The sequence below is a fragment of the Rhipicephalus microplus genome, chromosome 6 (assembly GCF_043290135.1).
Source record: "Rhipicephalus microplus isolate Deutch F79 chromosome 6, USDA_Rmic, whole genome shotgun sequence".
In the NCBI taxonomy this organism is placed as follows: domain Eukaryota; kingdom Metazoa; phylum Arthropoda; class Arachnida; order Ixodida; family Ixodidae; genus Rhipicephalus; species Rhipicephalus microplus.
The window spans coordinates 85,353,035-85,375,424 of NC_134705.1; the positions used below are offsets into that span (position 1 = coordinate 85,353,035).

At 56.0% G+C, this 22,390-nt stretch overlaps 1 non-coding gene and 2 pseudogenes across 1 annotated transcript; all 3 read left to right on the plus strand.

Annotated features, from left to right (window-relative positions):
* The first annotated feature begins 1,720 nt into the window (after positions 1-1,720).
* On the plus strand, positions 1,721-1,909 carry LOC142766548 (U2 spliceosomal RNA). The gene has a single exon (XR_012884582.1). It is a non-coding gene; the product is annotated as a U2 spliceosomal RNA (small nuclear RNA).
* An 8,384-nt stretch (positions 1,910-10,293) lies between these two features.
* LOC142766142 (U2 spliceosomal RNA) lies at positions 10,294-10,468 on the plus strand (annotated as a pseudogene).
* An 8,261-nt stretch (positions 10,469-18,729) lies between these two features.
* LOC142766221 (U2 spliceosomal RNA) lies at positions 18,730-18,901 on the plus strand (annotated as a pseudogene).
* The last annotated feature ends 3,489 nt before the right edge of the window (positions 18,902-22,390 follow it).

Sequence of the window (22,390 nt, forward strand, 5' to 3'; positions counted from 1 at the left end):
ACATAGAACCGGTCAGCACGGTCAAGGTCCTCGGCGTCTATTTTACCCGGGAAGGCGTCGACACTTCAACATGGGCGCGCGTCATAGACAGGGCTGCGCAGCTCACAGAGCGTGCAAAACCGCTCAACTTGAGCCTGCGTGAGAAGGCTGTTGCAATGAAGACAAGCGTCCTGGCCTTGGCCTCCTACGTGAGCAGGGTGACGGTCATGCCGGCGCGGGTTGCCACTCGACTCGCCATGTTAGCCAATGAACTGCTGTGGGGCAGGACACCACCCCCTGTCAAACGAGCCCTCCTCCAGCTGGAGGTTAAGCAGGGAGGACTAGGCCTTCCGCACGCGCTCACCTCGAGCAAAGTGCTCGCCTTGAAGACGCTTCGCAAGGTGGCGCAAGCAGGCGACTACGTCGGGAGAGGCCTGCTGCTATATTGGAGCGGCCCGTCAAACAGTTGGCTGGATGCCGGTCAACACTCCGGCCCGCACGCCGAATCGCCCTCGCCCTTTTACAAGGTAGCAGCAGCGACGGCACGCATGCTGCGCAAGGAAGTGCCGAATTGTGACCCCGACGCGGAGCACCCGGCCCGCATAGTGGAGGCACTTACGGCAGCCCAGCTGAGCGACGAGGACCGGCGACGAGCGGAGCAAGCTAGGCGCGACCTTTCCCTGTTGCATTCCCTGCTACCCTGCGAAATTCAGGATTTTCTTTGGAAGAAGGCGTGGGAGGTCCTCCCCACTAGACACCGCTTAAAGAGGCTAGGCATTGTGCCCGACGACCGCTGCCCAAACTGCCGGGAGTCGGAAACACAAAAGCACGCCTTGCTTGAATGTTTGTCCGCGCGGCCTGTCTGGCGTATGGTGGCGCATTGCTTTGGGATCCGCCCCCCACCAGGACATAAACGCAACAAAGGGGCGTTTGCACGGCTTGTGACCGCCTGCACTCTTTTTGTAGTGTGGCAACGTCGCTCGCTCGCGGAAGCGCGGCGACAGCCAGTTCGGGCGGCGCCACCTGCCGTCGCACGTATAAGAAGGCTGGTGTGGGAGCTCCTCTCCCAGGAACTCGAGGCCAGCGGAGAGGAGATGTTTCTCCGCCGCTGGCACACGAAATTCTACTTTTTGAGAGAAGGCAAACTGGTCGCTCCGATTGTGAACCACTAACCCCACACGGTTTTGGGCGTCGCTCAACTCAAGAGCGACACATATGTGGCTACCGACCATGGTGACCCCCCCTCGCCCCTCTCCCCAGACACACCCGTGATCATGAAGTTTTTTACCCTGGTGACGAACCTGTCTTGATATTGTGTAGTGCCGCTGGCGCCCCTCGTAGGCATCAAGGCGTCGCTGTTCATTGTATATATGTAAATAAACCCCCCACCTGTTTCTGTCACAAATATTCGTTAAGTGTATGAGTATATACGCTGAGAATTCTATTTTTGTACTTTCATATATTTTGATGCTTGTTAATGTCATCACGCATGTACATATGTATATAGATATCGCGCCTTCCCCTACCCCCCCCCCCCCCACCACTCTGTATATCACTCTGTATATCACTTATGTTAAACACACCGGTTCAAAGGTGTTTTTTTTCCCCAAATAACTGACATTCATGAGTGTAACGATGTACATAGGCTACGCATCACATTTGTAATCTCTTCATGTAAATGTGCACCTGTGTACATATAACGTGTTTTCGAAACTGTATATGCATATCAATGTACCTGTTTTTGTCTGAAGTTCAATAAACTTCTCTTTGTGTAGTATCTGTTCTTATCAGCTTAATATCTGATACGGATCCTATTTGGATCCAAGATATTAAACTTATTTTTGTGATGCGGCGGAGTGCTTGAAGCTTGCTTCACCTCCGCCACGGGTTGGCCCGGTATTGCACTACCTCCGGGATCGGCCCACTCACCCCCTGCGGGGTGAGTTCGACAATAAATTCAATGATAGAAGGAGTGTTCGGATTTACCCATGATACCGGGGTAAACGGCGTGGGTGCGTCGAGTGTCCGAGACGGTGGCGGCACGCCGCCCCGGCTGACGCGGTATTCGCGGGCAGGGAGTGCGCTAGCTGTGTTTGCACTTACGATTGCTCTGGGAAAATAAATGTTTCCGTGTGTATTTCATATATGGAGGGTCTCTTTTATTTTGTTATGTTCACACGTACATACTCAAGTTTCTTATTTTTTTTAACATTCCTACTCATATCAATAAAACTATTGAGGAAATTATCATTACTGTTTCGGAGGAAAGCTAGAAGTGTGTATACGATGTGTATGCATGTGCGATGTGTATGTATGTATGTGTGTAGAAGTGTGTATGTATGTGCCAAGCTATTTCCGCTTTTCGAATTCACCCGTTTCGCAACGAAAAATAAAAAAGCCTCTAGAAAATGGGGTTTGGTTGGTGTTTCTGTTTACAGTTGCAGTGGCAAGCGAAGGCATTTTTATTTCACATCTTCACGCGGCGTCTGAACCTGAAGACGCGTGCTCTCGCCACGTCTACGCATCTACACTATTCCCCATCACAAATTAAAATCGCAAAGAACGCCACACGACCCACTCCGCACACACCTGCTGTACGGTGGAGCGGCAAAGCCCCGATGTGCTTTTCCTATGTCCACTGACCTTTGGGGTTTGACGTCCCAAAACCACCATATGATTATGGGAAAATTTCGACCACCTGGGGTTCTTTCACGTGCACCCTAATCTGAGCACAGGGAAATGCAGCCGCCGCGGCCGGGATTCGATCCCACCACCTGCGGGTCAGCAGCCGAGTACCTTACGGCCATCAGACCACCACGGCGGGCATCGCCTTGTTGATCAAACACTTCATTTCTGAACACCATCTCATACCAGCTCATCCACCGTTGGCTCTCGTTAATTACAACGAACATCCTCGCACGCTCACCTCAATGGAATTGCCAGTTGCTGGAAGTTCCAAGAAAATTGCGCACTAGACGTACGGACGCACCACGCACGTACCTGAAGCGACGTGGACCCCAGGACGCGTGAGATCACGCCCCGGGCGCGCTTTGCCTCCGTACCCACTCGTCACTCCTCACAGCTTCACTAAGCCGAGTATGTAGAAGTCGAAGAAGCAGAACAACAAACCAGCCAATCCCCCACAGTGGGTGTGAGCCACAAGTGAAGGTCAACAAAAACAAGCAACACCAGCGAGCGCAGTGACGAAGCTATCGTAATGGGGCGAAATAATCCACGAATATGGCTGCACGTTGACGCACGGTCGCATTTGTGCAACCACCCGTGTCTCCCGAAGACCGTCTGTCGCGAGTCTTCGACGAAAAGCGCAGGCGAGTACTTCTCCACTGATTTCCGCGACCACTTGACGACCGCCTTCGGCCGCCTCATGTCCGTCCGGCACGATCGACGGAGCGCCGCACCAGCGCCTCGTACACGCCACCATAGCACTCCTACCCCTCGGAATCAGCAAAACTTTGACTCGGACGTTTTCGACCACGACAGACAGAACCTGCCGGCCCGTTGAACGCTTGAACGACATCGCAGCGGCAAGTCGCACACTCACGTTCCGTCACCCTCTGCCACATGATCCTTCATTCACCGGCTTCACAACCCACGCGGTAGACGTTTCGCACGCATTCCCGGGTCTGCCTTTCACGGCAGGACCTTCGTCGACCTCGGTGCGGTGTTCCGCCACGTCGGAACTTGCAAGGCATATGTTGAGCGTGCTGAAGCAGCCAAAGGCACCACCTTTTTGCCGATGATTGTGGGCGTCGTTGCAGAGGCGTTGCTTGGGCAGCCGGCGTAGAAGCCATGTTGGATGGGTGACGTATTCACATTTTGCGCAGTCATTTTTTTTTTTTTTTCCTTCCAGACTTTGGTGCTCGAGTTGGACATGTACACTATGCATCAGTTTTTAAAACAAGTGCTGTAGCATCCCTCGCGACATGGCTGATAATGTTCGCCGGCAAGCATTTGGTGTGACGTCATGGGCGCATAGAGAGTACGCATGCAAGCAAGCACGCGTGGCTTCGACCTCTGGGAAAAAGAAGGTTTCAGTTTTAACATGTTTGTAAGCGAAACTAGAAACTTCAAGCGGACTGGGGATAAAAGCAATGCCGTGAAGCCAGCGCTGCCGCTGTCGGTGCACAATGCTGGTTGTGCATGGGTGGACGTCGGAATTGCTTTGCTACTGTTTGCCCGGCTTTTGGCCAGAACTAAGTACGAGGTGTGAAAGAATGGATTTTAATTACGTGCTAATGAATTGCATCGCTTCTCGGCCTTTTGGCGAGGATCAGGGCCGAGCTAGCCTTTCCTTCTGCGAGTCTACGCGCGAGTCCCGGGGTCGCGTCACGCTGACGTTGACCCCTCGGGGACCCTACCATCGAAAAAGAGTCGTTGCTGCTACCGCGCCTGTTACGCGGGCGCTCGCAGCTCCTGGGTCGCGGGTTCTACCCCTGCCCGGTGACCACCACTCCATGCCTGGAGGCGAGCGGAGCCCGGTTCCCTTCTACCCGCCCGGAGGCCCCTGCTGCGCCACACCCCAACCACTTCCGGTTCCAGGACCAAGCGCCTGCTGAACCTGTCTACCAGTGCGCGGCGACCGCTGCGCTACCACCAGTCACGAGACACGCCCCCCCCGCCTCTTCCCGGAGGAGCAACCGGCTACGCCCCCTGCAATGGCCGCACAAATGAGTCTCCCGGTGAGGGAGCACTGTTTCTTTTTTAATGCGCCTGATGGTGACATAACATTAGATGACCTGATTGACGCAGCTGAGCGTACAGCGGGAGACGATAGTGTGCATGTACTGCAACATATGGGTGGATCTAGGTTTCTGGTATGCACTCGCAACGCGGCACAAGCTACCAAGTTGTTGGTCAATGAGGGCTTCACTGTTAATGACCAGAAAGTCGCGGTAGAGGCCGTGGGTCCTCCGGTAACTTTTGTAAATGTTTTCCGTTACCCTGCCTTCTTACCCGACGATCCCTTGACTAGTGTACTCTCTCAGTACGGCAAAGTGAAGAGCGTGGCTTTCGCGACCGTTAGCAACCGCCAAACTAAGCTTAATGGGGTCCGCGTAGTTCGCATTGAAATGACTAAACCGGTGCCCAACTTCTTAACTGTTGCGGGGCACCGAGTCATGCTGGAGTACCGCGGTATGCGGAGAGTGTGCGCAAGGTGTAGCGAGGTGGGGCACATGGCTTCAGCCTGCCGGACCCCGTACTGTACGCGGTGCGGCACCTTCGGCCACGGCACGGAGGGGTGCGACGCCGAGTGTAAAAAGTGCGGCGGCAAGCACGGAACGCGTGACTGCTTCCGCAGGCGCTCATACGTCGCGGCTGCACGTGGCCTCTTGGCCGAGCACGGAACAGCTGACGGACTCACCCGCTCACGCGTCTCAGCCCCCCCCCGACGGCCGACACGCATCGCCGAATCTGCAGGTCCTGCGACCAAAGCCCCCCACCCTCTCTCCCGGTTATGCGACCCTCAAAAATGCCGCCGAGTCCACAAGCGCCAGCGACTCCTCCGACACCAACCAGAGACCCTCTTCAGCCTCCGCTGCGTGTTCTGTCAGCGCGCAGGAATCTACCAGCGCCGACGCACTCGGCGACTTCACAACGGGAAGCGGCTCGGAATCCAGCTCTCCTGACTCGTCGCGCGACGCCTGGGTAGTGGACACCTCGGCTAGCGAGGAGCAGGACTCGGCGGAGAAAGACAGGGAAACTTACGAAGAGGAGCAAGTGACACTAAGCGTAACGGACCGCGAATTCCCACCTCTCCCCCGTGGGCCTAGTAGCGACGCGAACTACGACGACACACCCATTAAGAGCTGCGGCCACTACGTACTCCCGTCTGACCCCCCCGCGGCTGCCCCAAGGCCCAGCCTCAAGTCAGACGCCGACATCAGTAAAGGCAGCGGAACCCCTTCTGAGAACAAGAGTAAAAGTGGCCTCGAAAGGCGGCATCGTTCACGCTCGCGACGCAGGCCGGCGGCCGGCACCAGCCTCGAGGAATCGGGGCGAGCAGAGAGCGCCGAGAGATTTTTACGCCGCTCAATCCCCCCCGAAGGGAGTAGCGACAGCGAAGCTGCCCGTCGTAAGAACCCCAAGAAGCTACGTAGGGGCTCGGTTGGTGACGGCCCCCCCACGGCTTCGGTCGATTAAATAGTGCGCCCAAGACAGGCGAGACCCCCCCCCCCCGAGCTTTCTTTTTTTTCCTTTAACGCCATGACCGCACATCGAACAGCTGCCCGAGCTGAACAGCGTTCGCGAAATGATAGCCGCCGATAAGCTCGCGGCCGCCGATATGACGTCATTGAGGCACACTCTTTTCTTTCATCACTTTCCGGCTTTGCATCGCCGACGACCGTCCCGATACGGAGCACCCCCCCCCTCTCCCCTTGTTTACTCGCGCTGTGTTTCCCTTCTCTTTTTTTGTTTTTCCTTTGGCCGATAAAGTCTTTTTTTTATGTCGCTTTTAACATTTGCCACGTGGAATGTTCGCGGTTTCCGCAATAAGGACAAGCAGCGTTCCATTTTGTCCTTCGCTCGGCAAAATAATATTGACTTACTTTTCATCCAAGAAACAAATTTTCGGTCCCCCTTAGATGTGGCGCAGTTTCGACGTGACTGCTTTGTTGATGGTTTCTTTTCCCTCTCAAACGCTAAGTCTTGTGGCACTGGAGTGATCTTCGTATCGGGACGGTTCCGCCAGAAGTCACACTGCATCTTTGGTGCGAATGGACGTACTCTCCTGCTAGACATCTACGTGGATGGAAGGAGAGTCCGCTTCGTGAGCGTCTACGCTCCCGTGACACGAAGGGACACGAACGCCTTCTTTCAGGCACTGCACGAACACCTGCTCGAACCCCTGCCTCACGTACTGGTTGGTGATTTCAATTGTGTGGTCGACTCGACAAGAGATATCCGCGGCCCAGGGAGAGGAGGCTCAACATACCACGCCAAGGAGCTGGTTAAGATCCTCCGGCACCTGCGGCTAACAGACGCCTGGGTTCACCTCCACGGTGACACCTTTGCACCAACCCGGTCGTCAAGATCCACCGCGAGCAGAATCGACCGAGCTTACGTCCCTGACTTCCTTCTCCCATCCGTCATATCTTGCACAACGTCCACCCTACCGGCTTCATTGGATAAAAAGACTGACCATATTCCAGTTATCACGACTGTGAGAGGCTCACCCGGGCCCCGAGCAGGGGACGAATGTTGGAGACTGGATCCAGCGCTCTTGAAGGACGCAGCTAGTCTCCAAGAAGTCAAAAGTGCAATAGTGGAGACCGTGAGAGGAGTCCCCCGGGTCACCGCCGAAGCTTGGGACGACCTAAAGTCGGCATGGGGAGATATCCTACGAAAGACAGGCAGAGAGCGGAAGCGCCGCATCACTCGTGAAATGAACGAGCTCCTGCGCAGGAGGCGAATTATCGAAGGCGCTGACACCCTCACCGCCTGCACGCAGGATTACTTGGACTCCCTGCAAGTGAGATATGACAGGCTTCTCCAGGAGTTGACACAGAGGTCAGGGGCAACCCAGCAGTCTGAGGGAGAAGACCCAACAGTTGACTTGCGAGAGGCATACGGGAACGCCTCCCTGAAAATCACGGAGCTTAGGCGCCCGGATGGAACTACTACGGTTGACCCGGCGGAAATCACAGCGATCTTTCGTGACCATTTCAAGTCGGCATTTCAAGAGCCTCAACCCCGTGGGCCGGAGACGGAACCAGGCCTCCTGACGGACCTGTGCTCGAAGTTGCGCCGCCTCGATGGGGACGAGTGTGTAACCTTGTGTGGCGAGGCGTCGTTGGAGGAACTGCGTTACGCCGTTAAAAGTATGACCCCGAATTCCGCTCCGGGAACGGACGGCCTCACAGCAGCGTTCTACGCAACCTTCTTCGACGTCTTGGGCGACCCATTGTTGGCACTCGTGAACCAGGTCCTAACGCAGCACAGTAAGCCAAACTCCTTCAGTGCAGGGCGGATCGTTCTGATTCTGAAGGAAGGTGCCCCTCCGTGCGAGCCAGCGTCCTGGCGCCCGATCACGCTACTTAACACCGACTATAAGATCGTGGCGACCATCCTTAACAACAGACTCAAGCCGTTCCTGCCGGACATCATCGCTGCTCATCAGTCTTGCGCCGTCCCAGGCAGGTCCATATTCGCGAACCTCTCGCTGACAAGGGACGTTTTCGAATATGCCTCACGGAAACAAGTCTCGGGAGCTTTCTTTTCGCTGGACCAAGCCAAAGCGTTTGATAGAGTGCGGCACAGCTACCTCTTCGGACTGCTTGGCGAGTTCGGCCTCCCAGAAAGTTTTGTTGAGGTAATCAAGCTTCTCTACTCGGAGTTGAGGTGCAGCGTTCTGGTGAACGGCTCTACGACCGACGAGTTCATGTACACCCGAGGAATAAGGCAGGGGTGCCCGCTGGGCCCGACACTCTTTGTCCTGTCCATAGAGCCATTGCTCACGACACTTGCCAGCGACGAGCTCTTTAGAGGTCTGCCACTAACGGGCACTGATGAACTTAAGGTGCTGGCCTATGCCGACGATGTCTCCCTGTTCGTCAGAACCCCAAGCAGCATCGAACGCTTCCGCCGCACCTTCGCCCGCTACGCAGAGGTGTCCGGCGCTCAACTCAATGAAGGAAAAAGTAAAGCCCTGCTGTTCGGCCGTTTTCCAGCAGGAGCAGCTGGTAACATCCAGACCGTATCTACCGTTAAGGTCCTGGGCGTGTACTTCACGTGTGAGGGTGTGGCCGCATCCACGTGGGCCAGAGTGCTACAACGCGCGCAGCAGCTCATCGAGCGAGCCCTACTTCACGACCTCACGCTCCACGAGAAGGCTCTCGCCGCAAAAACGAGCGTCTGTGCGTTGGCAGCCTACGCGAGCCGTGTTGCTGTCATGCCAGCGAAAACGGCAACACAGCTGAGCAAAATCATCAATGCCTTTCTGTGGAATGGCAAGCCCCCGCCAGTTCGCCGACACCTACTGCAGTTGGCTGTGAGCGAGGGCGGGCTAGGTCTCCCACACGTGCAATCGCTCGCCAAAATTCTCGCCCTCAAGACGGCCCGCTCCCTTTTCCAGGCGGGCGACTACTATGGGAGACGCTTGCTACTCTATTGGAGCGGCGCGAATAACACCTGGTTGGGTGCGAGCGGACACCCCGGACCCCTGGCGGAACCTCCCGCCCTGTTCTATAAAGCGGCGTCCGCTACCATGCGAATGCTCAGCAAGGAAGCGCCCTCGGGCAACGTCGATGAAGACCCACCTGCGCGGCTGATCGAAGCTCTCACGCTCAGCCAGTTAAGCGACGCCGACAAGAGTAAAGCAGAGGCTGCAAAGCGATCGCTAGCAAGACTCGGCCGAAGTTCGCCAAGGCCCGTTCGCGACTTCCTCTGGAAAAAAGCGTGGGGAGTCCTACCGACTAGACAGCGACTCCACAAATTTGGCATCGTCCCGGACGCCAAGTGCCCCAACTGCCGCGAAGTCGAGTCGCAAACGCACGCTCTACAGCAATGCTCAGCGGCGAAACCCGTTTGGCGCCTCGTTGAGCGCACCTTTGGCATTCGCCCCCCTCCTCACCTTAAGCGCAACAAGGGCACGTTTGCAAAGTTAGTGGTCGCTTGTACGCTCTTCGCTATCTGGCAGCGCCGCTCACTTGCGGAGGCGCGCAGCTCGCCGGTCAGGGCAGCTTACCCGGTCGTCACCAGAATCAGGCGCATGATATGGCGCTACTTATCGGAACAGCTTGAAGCCAGTGGCGAGGAAAAGTTCCTCCGCCGCTGGCACACCAAATTCTTTTTTGTTAAAGATGCGAAGCTCCGCACCCCAATAATTCCTTACTAACCCCGGCTCCCCTCCATGCCGTTCCAACCGCACTAAATACTACACGCCCTGAAACATGTCTGCACGATAGTGCACGCACAATCCTTTCTTGTTTTTTTTCCCCCATGTCTTATGTATATACGTTCATGTGACAGCACATCGCCTTGTACATATGTAAATAATTTGCGTGTTCCTTTCTCCAGTTCCTTTTGCACATCAAGAATAGTGTATTTAAGTGCTTGCTTTTGACACATGTGAACAGCGCCTTCTCAAACGCCTTTTTATTCATAACTGTTTGCATGACTACGTATACTCTTGTATAAACGATGACATTTATGCACTTTTACCCTTTTTTTTTCGTTCTACCATCGGAACGATTATACTTGTTTCCGCACAACTTGTGCATAAGATCCCAGCCAAACTGTGGCTGAGTATTCTGTAAAAACCGGTCTAAAGTGCCCTTTATGTCTGAAGTTAAATAAACTTCTCTTTGATGTAGTATCTGTTCTTATCAGCTTAATATCTGATACGGATCCTATTTGGATCCAAGATATTAAACTTATTTTTGTGATGCGGCGGAGTGCTTGAAGCTTGCTTCACCTCCGCCACGGGTTGGCCCGGTATTGCACTACCTCCGGGATCGGCCCACTCACCCCCTGCGGGGTGAGTTCGACAATAAATTCAATGATAGAAGGAGTGTTCGGATTTACCCATGATACCGGGGTAAACGGCGTGGGTGCGTCGAGTGTCCGAGACGGTGGCGGCACGCCGCCCCGGCTGACGCGGTATTCGCGGGCAGGGAGTGCGCTAGCTGTGTTTGCACTTACGATTGCTCTGGGAAAATAAATGTTTCCGTGTGTATTTCATATATGGAGGGTCTCTTTTATTTTGTTATGTTCACACGTACATACTCAAGTTTCTTATTTTTTTTAACATTCCTACTCATATCAATAAAACTATTGAGGAAATTATCATTACTGTTTCGGAGGAAAGCTAGAAGTGTGTATACGATGTGTATGCATGTGCGATGTGTATGTATGTATGTGTGTAGAAGTGTGTATGTATGTGCCAAGCTATTTCCGCTTTTCGAATTCACCCGTTTCGCAACGAAAAATAAAAAAGCCTCTAGAAAATGGGGTTTGGTTGGTGTTTCTGTTTACAGTTGCAGTGGCAAGCGAAGGCATTTTTATTTCACATCTTCACGCGGCGTCTGAACCTGAAGACGCGTGCTCTCGCCACGTCTACGCATCTACACTATTCCCCATCACAAATTAAAATCGCAAAGAACGCCACACGACCCACTCCGCACACACCTGCTGTACGGTGGAGCGGCAAAGCCCCGATGTGCTTTTCCTATGTCCACTGACCTTTGGGGTTTGACGTCCCAAAACCACCATATGATTATGGGAAAATTTCGACCACCTGGGGTTCTTTCACGTGCACCCTAATCTGAGCACAGGGAAATGCAGCCGCCGCGGCCGGGATTCGATCCCACCACCTGCGGGTCAGCAGCCGAGTACCTTACGGCCATCAGACCACCACGGCGGGCATCGCCTTGTTGATCAAACACTTCATTTCTGAACACCATCTCATACCAGCTCATCCACCGTTGGCTCTCGTTAATTACAACGAACATCCTCGCACGCTCACCTCAATGGAATTGCCAGTTGCTGGAAGTTCCAAGAAAATTGCGCACTAGACGTACGGACGCACCACGCACGTACCTGAAGCGACGTGGACCCCAGGACGCGTGAGATCACGCCCCGGGCGCGCTTTGCCTCCGTACCCACTCGTCACTCCTCACAGCTTCACTAAGCCGAGTATGTAGAAGTCGAAGAAGCAGAACAACAAACCAGCCAATCCCCCACAGTGGGTGTGAGCCACAAGTGAAGGTCAACAAAAACAAGCAACACCAGCGAGCGCAGTGACGAAGCTATCGTAATGGGGCGAAATAATCCACGAATATGGCTGCACGTTGACGCACGGTCGCATTTGTGCAACCACCCGTGTCTCCCGAAGACCGTCTGTCGCGAGTCTTCGACGAAAAGCGCAGGCGAGTACTTCTCCACTGATTTCCGCGACCACTTGACGACCGCCTTCGGCCGCCTCATGTCCGTCCGGCACGATCGACGGAGCGCCGCACCAGCGCCTCGTACACGCCACCATAGCACTCCTACCCCTCGGAATCAGCAAAACTTTGACTCGGACGTTTTCGACCACGACAGACAGAACCTGCCGGCCCGTTGAACGCTTGAACGACATCGCAGCGGCAAGTCGCACACTCACGTTCCGTCACCCTCTGCCACATGATCCTTCATTCACCGGCTTCACAACCCACGCGGTAGACGTTTCGCACGCATTCCCGGGTCTGCCTTTCACGGCAGGACCTTCGTCGACCTCGGTGCGGTGTTCCGCCACGTCGGAACTTGCAAGGCATATGTTGAGCGTGCTGAAGCAGCCAAAGGCACCACCTTTTTGCCGATGATTGTGGGCGTCGTTGCAGAGGCGTTGCTTGGGCAGCCGGCGTAGAAGCCATGTTGGATGGGTGATGTATTCACATTTTGCGCAGTCATTTTTTTTTTTTTCCTTCCAGACTTTGGTGCTCGAGTTGGACATGTACACTATGCATCAGTTTTTAAAACAAGTGCTGTAGCATCCCTCGCGACATGGCTGATAATGTTCGCCGGCAAGCATTTGGTGTGACGTCATGGGCGCATAGAGAGTACGCATGCAAGCAAGCACGCGTGGCTTCGACCTCTGGGAAAAAGAAGGTTTCAGTTTTAACATGTTTGTAAGCGAAACTAGAAACTTCAAGCGGACTGGGGATAAAAGCAATGCCGTGAAGCCAGCGCTGCCGCTGTCGGTGCACAATGCTGGTTGTGCATGGGTGGACGTCGGAATTGCTTTGCTACTGTTTGCCCGGCTTTTGGCCAGAACTAAGTACGAGGTGTGAAAGAATGGATTTTAATTACGTGCTAATGAATTGCATCGCTTCTCGGCCTTTTGGCTAAGATCAAAGTGTCGAGTTAGCTGTCTCTACGAGTCCTCGCGCGAGTCCCGGGGTCACGTCACGTCGGCGTCGGCCCCCGGGCCCTCTCGGAGTTCGAGTTCCAAAGCCAGTGCAAGCCCTTCGCCGCCGCCGCCTCGTGCACGCGGCTGCCACCCTTGGGTTTCGGGCCTTCCCGCCCGGAGACCCTCTACATGCCAGGTCAAGCCAGGCCCCCGGTCCGCCCCTGCTGCCCCGGAGCTCCTAGCTGCGACCCCTGCCACCACCAGACCTTAAGCGGCCCCCGCCTCGGCTGAGCCGCCGCATACCAGTGTGCAGCTCGTCTGCACGTCACGAGTCGTCCCAGAGCCTCGCCCCCCCCGGCAGCTTGCGGGATCCGCCTACCAGCATGGCCATGCCATTTGAGCTCCCGGTAAGGGAGAATTGTTTTATGTTCTCGGCGCCCGAGGGCGACGTCTCTGTTGACGATTTGATTGACGCGGTCGAAAGAACCGCCGGTGACGACAGTGTGTTTGTGCTCCAGCACATGGGGGGAGCAAAATTCCTAGTGTGCACGCGGAACGCCAGTCAGGCGACGAGGCTAATGGTGGCAGAGGGGTTCGAAGTTAACAGCGTGAAGGTGCCGGTAGAGGCAGTCGGGCCGCCGGTGACGTACGTGAACGTCTACCGTTATCCGGCTTTCCTGCCCGACGAGGTCCTCAGTAACGCTTTAGCCCAGTTTGGCAAGGTTAAGAGCATCTCCTTTGCCACCTTACCCTCTCGCCAGACTAAGTTGAACGGGGTCAGGTTAGTTAAGATAGAAATGAGCCGCCCCGTTCCTAACTTTTTGACAATCGCCGGGCACAGGGTAATGTGCGAATACCGGGGGATGCGGCGCGTGTGCGCGCGCTGTGGCGAGTCTGGGCATATGGCAACCGCGTGTACCACCGCCTATTGTAAACGATGTAGCACTTTCGGCCACGAGACGGAGGGTTGTAGTGCAGAATGTAAGCGCTGCGGTGGTCAGCACGGTACCGCGGAGTGCTTCCGCAGGCGCTCTTACGCGTCGGCAGCCCGCGGTTTCCCTTCCTTGCCTGACCGCGCTACAGCCCCTTCCCAGTTACGCAGCCCCGCTTCACCAAGGGCAGTTGGCTCCTCCTCGCGCCTGCAGGTGCTCTCGCCCAAGTCGTCATCCCGCACGACTACGAAGGCCCCCCTTTCTGAGGAGCGCGATACGAGCTCTGACCAGGTCACAGACAGCGGCGGAACTACCACCTTGACCGCAACGGTGGAGGAGACGCGGATGAAGGCTTCTACCGCGCCCGCCTCATCCTCCGACACGGAATCGAGCGATTTTGAAACCGTGTCGACTCCATCGTCACCCCTCGCGTCACCCGCACACCCGCTGGGCGAGGTTGTTTGCCAAAGTTTGCCTGTTGCACCGGAAGCGTCGCCCGATGCCCCTGTGCTGGATGCGGCAAGTTCCCCCGACCCGAAAGCACCCGCGAACGCGCTGGCCCCAGTGACCTCTGAGGACCTGAAACCCCAAGCCCAAGACCCCGCCCGGGACGAGGTACCCATAGTAAGCCGCGGGTTTTACATGCTTCCCGGCGATCGTGACGGCGACAGGACCACCCTTCTCCCTCCCTCCGTTCCCTCAGCGCTACGCCCAAATACGACGGCGGACCAATCGGCACCCGGCCGCGAGCAGCGAACCCGCTCGCGCTCCCGAAGGCGGAAAGACGACGTTGAGACCGCCCGCCACAGGACTCCTAGCAAGGAGCCAAGGCAGCGCCGACCCGGGCCTGAAGGGCGGAGCAGCGACAGCGATGCTCCCCCGCACGCAAAAGCGAAGAAGCTCGACACAAACAGCGCCGGCAAAGGGGAGCCCCCCCCCAAACCTGCTGGCCCCCAACATTGAGTATGCGCCCGATCTCTGCCCTCGCCGGCTGCGTAGCTTCCCTCTCCTCACCCGCCCTCTCGCAGCCTCCTCCTTTCTTTCGGCGCCGTATGTTTCCCCCTCTCCGTAGCGCCGGCGCGCGCTGCTTCCTCCTTTCCCCCTCCGCACTCCGTCTGTCGTTACGTCACGCTAGCCGATGACGCCACTGCGATTTGCAACTTGGAACGTTCGCGGGTTTCGCAACCGAGTCAAGCAAAGCGCTGTGGTGTCGTTCGCCAAGAACCAGGGCATCGACCTTCTGTTCGTGCAGGAAGCCAACTTTAGGACCCCTCTCGACGTGACCCTTTTCCGTCGTAACTGTCAGGTCGAAGGGTTTTTTTCCCTGACGAATGCCAAGGCGTGTGGCGTCGGCGTGATTTTCGTCTCGGGCCGTTACCGGGAAAAGGCGCATTGCGTGTTCGGAGCAGACGGACGAACCCTCCTACTCGACTTATTTATCGACGGGAGGAAGTTTCGATTCACTAACGTCTACGCACCCGTCACGCGTTCGGACACCAATCGGTTCTTCCGGGACCTGCACGCCTACCTTCTCGAGCCCCTTCCCCACGTGGTCCTCGGCGACTTTAACTGCGTCGTCGACACCACGAGGGATGTAAGAGGCCCGGGGCGCGGTGGCTCATCCTACCACGCCAAGGAGCTCACCAAGATTCTACGACACCTCATGCTCACGGACGCCTGGGTCCACCACCACGGTGATGACTTTGTACCAACCCGCACGTCAAGACACACAGAGAGCCGGCTAGACCGCATTTATGTTCCAGACATGCTACTTCCCCTTGTCATCTCGTGCGAGGTCCTCGCTCTGCCGAACACCCTGGTGAAGTCATCGGACCACGCCCCAGTGGTAGTAACCGTGAAAGCGAAGCCGGGTGCCCGGCGGCGTGACGCAGCCTGGCGCCTCGACCCCGTGATCTTGCAAGACGATGAGTGCGTCGCGCGCATTAGGTCTCGGCTGGAAAGTTCGCTCCTGGCTTCCCCCTGCGCATCCCCGGCCGATTGGGACGACCTGAAGGCGACGTGGCGGGAACTCCTGCAGCAGGAGGGTAGCGCACGGAAGAAGCGTTTAACAGCAAGACTGAATGAGATTCTACGCAGAATCCGGATTATCCAAAGTGCTGACGCTCTCACGACTTGCACTCGCGACTACTTGGACTCACTCATGGTCCAACACGACAGGCTGCTCAGTGCGACTGCCAAGGGAACCCGAGCGGCGCGAGCCGTCCCGGGCGATCCGTCGGACGCGGACTTGCGCGAGGTCAGTGGGAACGGGTCGCTGCGCATCTCGGAAGTGTTGCGCCCCGACGGCACACTTACTTCAGACCCGGCAGAGATCGAGGCCACATTTCGCGACCACTTCAAGGTGGCCTTTAGCGAACCCGACCCGAGCGAAGTGCAGCCCGACCCCGCCCTCGACAAGGCCTTATTCAAGAACCTCCGACGCCTCGAAGTCGACGAATGCGAGACCCTATGCGCTCCCGCTTCACTCGACGAACTCCGCCAGGCAATCAGGTCAATGTCGCCCAACTCGGCGCCAGGCATCGATGGCCTGACAGCGGGGTTCTACATGACCTTTTTTGACGTCCTTGGCCCCCCCCTTCTGCATATCGTCAACCTGGTACTGGGGGAGCGTGCAAAGCCGGCCTCCTTCGGTGCGGGACGGATCGTCCTGATCCTTAAAGACGGTGCGCCCCCGAACGACCCGTCATCTTGGCGCCCGATCACCCTACTTAATGTAGATTATAAGATCGTGGCGGCCATAGTAAACAACAGAACGAAGGTTTTCCTGCCGGACTTGATCGCTCCGCACCAGTCCTGCGCTGTCCCTGGCCGCTCTATGTACACCAACCTAACGTTGACCAGGGACGTGTTCGAGTATGCCTCCTACAAGCGAGTCGCTGGGGCCTTCCTCTCCCTGGACCAGGCTAAGGCCTTTGACAGGGTGAGGCACTCCTACCTGCTTGGAACGCTGGCCGAGTTTGGTTTCCCGGAAGAGTTCGTCGCGGTCATCGCGCTTCTTTACCAGGACCTGCAGTGCTGCGTAGCTGTGAACGGTGCCACGACCGACTCTTTCCCGTACACAAGAGGTATCAGGCAGGGGTGCCCGTTAGGCCCGACCCTTTTCGTCCTTTCCATCGAGCCACTCATAACATCTGTGGCCAGCGACGAACGCATCAGGGGCCTGCCACTAACGGGCCTGGAGGAGTTGAAGATCCTGGCCTTCGCGGACGACCTCTCACTCTTTCTAAGAGATGCACGCAGTCTCGTTCGCTTCCGCCAGGTATTCAGCACCTATGCCGCCGCATCGGGAGCAAGGCTAAACGAAGCCAAGAGTAAGGCCTTGCTCTTTGGCCCTTTTCCGGCTGAGGCTATTGGGACGATCGAGGCTGTCTCTGCTGTGAAAGTCCTGGGAGTGCTATTCACCTGCGAGGGTGTGGCGGCATCCACCTGGCGTAGAGTGATAGACAGGGCCCACCTACTTATTGAACGCGCCAAGCTCTCCGACCTTACCCTGCGTGACAAAGCCGTAGCGGTGAAGACCAGCATCTGCGCCCTCGCCTCCCACGTTAGCCGAGTGACCACCATGCCCACCAGAATTGCGAACCACCTCAACCAGCTCATAACAGCTTTTATGTGGGATGGCAACCCCCCGCCAGTCAAGCGCCACCTTCTGCAGCTCGCACCGAGCGAGGGAGGACTTGGCCTCCCCCATGTCCAGACCACGAGCAAGATCCTCGCCTTGAAGACCGCCCGTGCGCTAGCGCAGAAGAGCGACTATGCGGGCAGGGGTTTACTCCTCTACTGGAGCAGCGTGGGCAACGACTGGCTTGAAGCGGGTGGTCACTCCGGACCCTTTGCCGAGTCGCCCTCCCCCTTTTATAGGGTGGCGGCAGCGACTATGCGTATGCTCGCAAAGGAGGTCCCTGGATGCGAGATCGAGTCCGACCCGCCAGCCAGACTGGTCGAGACACTCACGGCCCACCAGCTCGACGAAGACGACAAGCGACGTGCTAGGCGAGCGATGCGAGAAATCGCTACGTTCAGTCGAGACACCCCCCGTGAGGTCCAAGACTTCCTTTGGAAACGGGCGTGGAACGTCCTCCCCACGAGGCAAAGGTTACACCATTTCGGTATCGTTCCCGACGCCCGCTGCCCGAACTGCCGAGAGACAGAAACACAAGACCACGCGCTCCTAAACTGCCCTGCTGCGAGACCCGTATGGCGCATGATTGCGCAGTGCTTCGGCATCCGCCCTCCGCCAAACCACAGACGCAACAAGGGCACCTTCGCGCGAGTGGTCTTCGCCCTCACTCTCTTTGTGATATGGCAGCGCCGTTCGCTAGCAGAAGCGAGGAGGAAGCCCGTTAGAGCCGCGTACCCCACAGTGAGCCGAATCAAGCGATTGGTGTGGGCGCACCTCTCGGAGGAGTTGGAGGCTAGTGGCGAGGAATCCTTCCTCCGGCGCTGGCACACCAGATTTTTCTTCCTGCGCAATGGTAAATTAGTGTCCCCCCTAATCCCCTATTAACTACCCCCCAACTCTGTAACCAAGCGGGGCCACCCCCCCCCCCCCTTATAGCACAAGCACAGACATGTAGCCCTTCCCTCGGTCGTAGTTACACTGATATTAAGGCGTGCTCCATGCACGAGGTATCTTCTGGTCCCCCCTGTTAACCGCCCCCCCCCCCCCCCGTAGTGTTTATGTTTGTTTGCGGGAGCGCCGCTTATCTTTGTATAAAGTTTCTTTTCGGCATGTAAATACGTAATAGATCATGTGCTTTCATTTCACTGTATCCATTGTCTATGTAAATAGGTTTTGTATATTATATGATTTACTGTACAATACAACTGTGTTCTTCTTGTGCCCAAATTGGGTCAAGTGCTGTCTTGAGTGTCATTACAGCCGAATTCCTGGCTGGGTATTTGTAAATATTTCTGTTCTGTTGCCGAATGTGTTGAGAGTCTAAATAAACTTCTCTTTGTTGTAGTATCTGTTCTTATCAGCTTAATATCTGATACGGATCCTATTTGGATCCAAGATATTAAACTTATTTTTGTGATGCGGCGGAGTGCTTGAAGCTTGCTTCACCTCCGCCACGGGTTGGCCCGGTATTGCACTACCTCCGGGATCGGCCCACTCACCCCCTGCGGGGTGAGTTCGACAATAAATTCAATGATAGAAGGAGTGTTCGGATTTACCCATGATACCGGGGTAAACGGCGTGGGTGCGTCGAGTGTCCGAGACGGTGGCGGCACGCCGCCCCGGCTGACGCGGTATTCGCGGGCAGGGAGTGCGCTAGCTGTGTTTGCACTTACGATTGCTCTGGGAAAATAAATGTTTCCGTGTGTATTTCATATATGGAGGGTCTCTTTTATTTTGTTATGTTCACACGTACATACTCAAGTTTCTTATTTTTTTTAACATTCCTACTCATATCAATAAAACTATTGAGGAAATTATCATTACTGTTTCGGAGGAAAGCTAGAAGTGTGTATACGATGTGTATGCATGTGCGATGTGTATGTATGTATGTGTGTAGAAGTGTGTATGTATGTGCCAAGCTATTTCCGCTTTTCGAATTCACCCGTTTCGCAACGAAAAATAAAAAAGCCTCTAGAAAATGGGGTTTGGTTGGTGTTTCTGTTTACAGTTGCAGTGGCAAGCGAAGGCATTTTTATTTCACATCTTCACGCGGCGTCTGAACCTGAAGACGCGTGCTCTCGCCACGTCTACGCATCTACACTATTCCCCATCACAAATTAAAATCGCAAAGAACGCCACACGACCCACTCCGCACACACCTGCTGTACGGTGGAGCGGCAAAGCCCCGATGTGCTTTTCCTATGTCCACTGACCTTTGGGGTTTGACGTCCCAAAACCACCATATGATTATGGGAAAATTTCGACCACCTGGGGTTCTTTCACGTGCACCCTAATCTGAGCACAGGGAAATGCAGCCGCCGCGGCCGGGATTCGATCCCACCACCTGCGGGTCAGCAGCCGAGTACCTTACGGCCATCAGACCACCACGGCGGGCATCGCCTTGTTGATCAAACACTTCATTTCTGAACACCATCTCATACCAGCTCATCCACCGTTGGCTCTCGTTAATTACAACGAACATCCTCGCACGCTCACCTCAATGGAATTGCCAGTTGCTGGAAGTTCCAAGAAAATTGCGCACTAGACGTACGGACGCACCACGCACGTACCTGAAGCGACGTGGACCCCAGGACGCGTGAGATCACGCCCCGGGCGCGCTTTGCCTCCGTACCCACTCGTCACTCCTCACAGCTTCACTAAGCCGAGTATGTAGAAGTCGAAGAAGCAGAACAACAAACCAGCCAATCCCCCACAGTGGGTGTGAGCCACAAGTGAAGGTCAACAAAAACAAGCAACACCAGCGAGCGCAGTGACGAAGCTATCGTAATGGGGCGAAATAATCCACGAATATGGCTGCACGTTGACGCACGGTCGCATTTGTGCAACCACCCGTGTCTCCCGAAGACCGTCTGTCGCGAGTCTTCGACGAAAAGCGCAGGCGAGTACTTCTCCACTGATTTCCGCGACCACTTGACGACCGCCTTCGGCCGCCTCATGTCCGTCCGGCACGATCGACGGAGCGCCGCACCAGCGCCTCGTACACGCCACCATAGCACTCCTACCCCTCGGAATCAGCAAAACTTTGACTCGGACGTTTTCGACCACGACAGACAGAACCTGCCGGCCCGTTGAACGCTTGAACGACATCGCAGCGGCAAGTCGCACACTCACGTTCCGTCACCCTCTGCCACATGATCCTTCATTCACCGGCTTCACAACCCACGCGGTAGACGTTTCGCACGCATTCCCGGGTCTGCCTTTCACGGCAGGACCTTCGTCGACCTCGGTGCGGTGTTCCGCCACGTCGGAACTTGCAAGGCATATGTTGAGCGTGCTGAAGCAGCCAAAGGCACCACCTTTTTGCCGATGATTGTGGGCGTCGTTGCAGAGGCGTTGCTTGGGCAGCCGGCGTAGAAGCCATGTTGGATGGGTGACGTATTCACATTTTGCGCAGTCATTTTTTTTTTTTTTTTTTTCCTTCCAGACTTTGGTGCTCGAGTTGGACATGTACACTATGCATCAGTTTTTAAAACAAGTGCTGTAGCATCCCTCGCGACATGGCTGATAATGTTCGCCGGCAAGCATTTGGTGTGACGTCATGGGCGCATAGAGAGTACGCATGCAAGCAAGCACGCGTGGCTTCGACCTCTGGGAAAAAGAAGGTTTCAGTTTTAACATGTTTGTAAGCGAAACTAGAAACTTCAAGCGGACTGGGGATAAAAGCAATGCCGTGAAGCCAGCGCTGCCGCTGTCGGTGCACAATGCTGGTTGTGCATGGGTGGACGTCGGAATTGCTTTGCTACTGTTTGCCCGGCTTTTGGCCAGAACTAAGTACGAGGTGTGAAAGAATGGATTTTAATTACGTGCTAATGAATTGCATCGCTTCTCGGCCTTTTGGCTAAGATCAAAGTGTCGAGTTAGCTGTCTCTACGAGTCCTCGCGCGAGTCCCGGGGTCACGTCACGTCGGCGTCGGCCCCCGGGCCCTCTCGGAGTTCGAGTTCCAAAGCCAGTGCAAGCCCTTCGCCGCCGCCGCCTCGTGCACGCGGCTGCCACCCTTGGGTTTCGGGCCTTCCCGCCCGGAGACCCTCTACATGCCAGGTCAAGCCAGGCCCCCGGTCCGCCCCTGCTGCCCCGGAGCTCCTAGCTGCGACCCCTGCCACCACCAGACCTTAAGCGGCCCCCGCCTCGGCTGAGCCGCCGCATACCAGTGTGCAGCTCGTCTGCACGTCACGAGTCGTCCCAGAGCCTCGCCCCCCCCGGCAGCTTGCGGGATCCGCCTACCAGCATGGCCATGCCATTTGAGCTCCCGGTAAGGGAGAATTGTTTTATGTTCTCGGCGCCCGAGGGCGACGTCTCTGTTGACGATTTGATTGACGCGGTCGGAAGAACCGCCGGTGACGACAGTGTGTTTGTGCTCCAGCACATGGGGGGAGCAAAATTCCTAGTTTGCACGCGGAACGCCAGTCAGGCGACGAGGCTAATGGTGGCAGAGGGGTTCGAAGTTAACAGCGTGAAGGTGCCGGTAGAGGCAGTCGGGCCGCCGGTGACGTACGTGAACGTCTACCGTTATCCGGCTTTCCTGCCCGACGAGGTCCTCAGTAACGCTTTAGCCCAGTTTGGCAAGGTTAAGAGCATCTCCTTTGCCACCTTACCCTCTCGCCAGACTAAGTTGAACGGGGTCAGGTTAGTTAAGATAGAAATGAGCCGCCCCGTTCCTAACTTTTTGACAATCGCCGGGCACAGGGTAATGTGCGAATACCGGGGGATGCGGCGCGTGTGCGCGCGCTGTGGCGAGTCTGGGCATATGGCAACCGCGTGTACCACCGCCTATTGTAAACGATGTAGCACTTTCGGCCACGAGACGGAGGGTTGTAGTGCAGAATGTAAGCGCTGCGGTGGTCAGCACGGTACCGCGGAGTGCTTCCGCAGGCGCTCTTACGCGTCGGCAGCCCGCGGTTTCCCTTCCTTGCCTGACCGCGCTACAGCCCCTTCCCAGTTACGCAGCCCCGCTTCACCAAGGGCAGTTG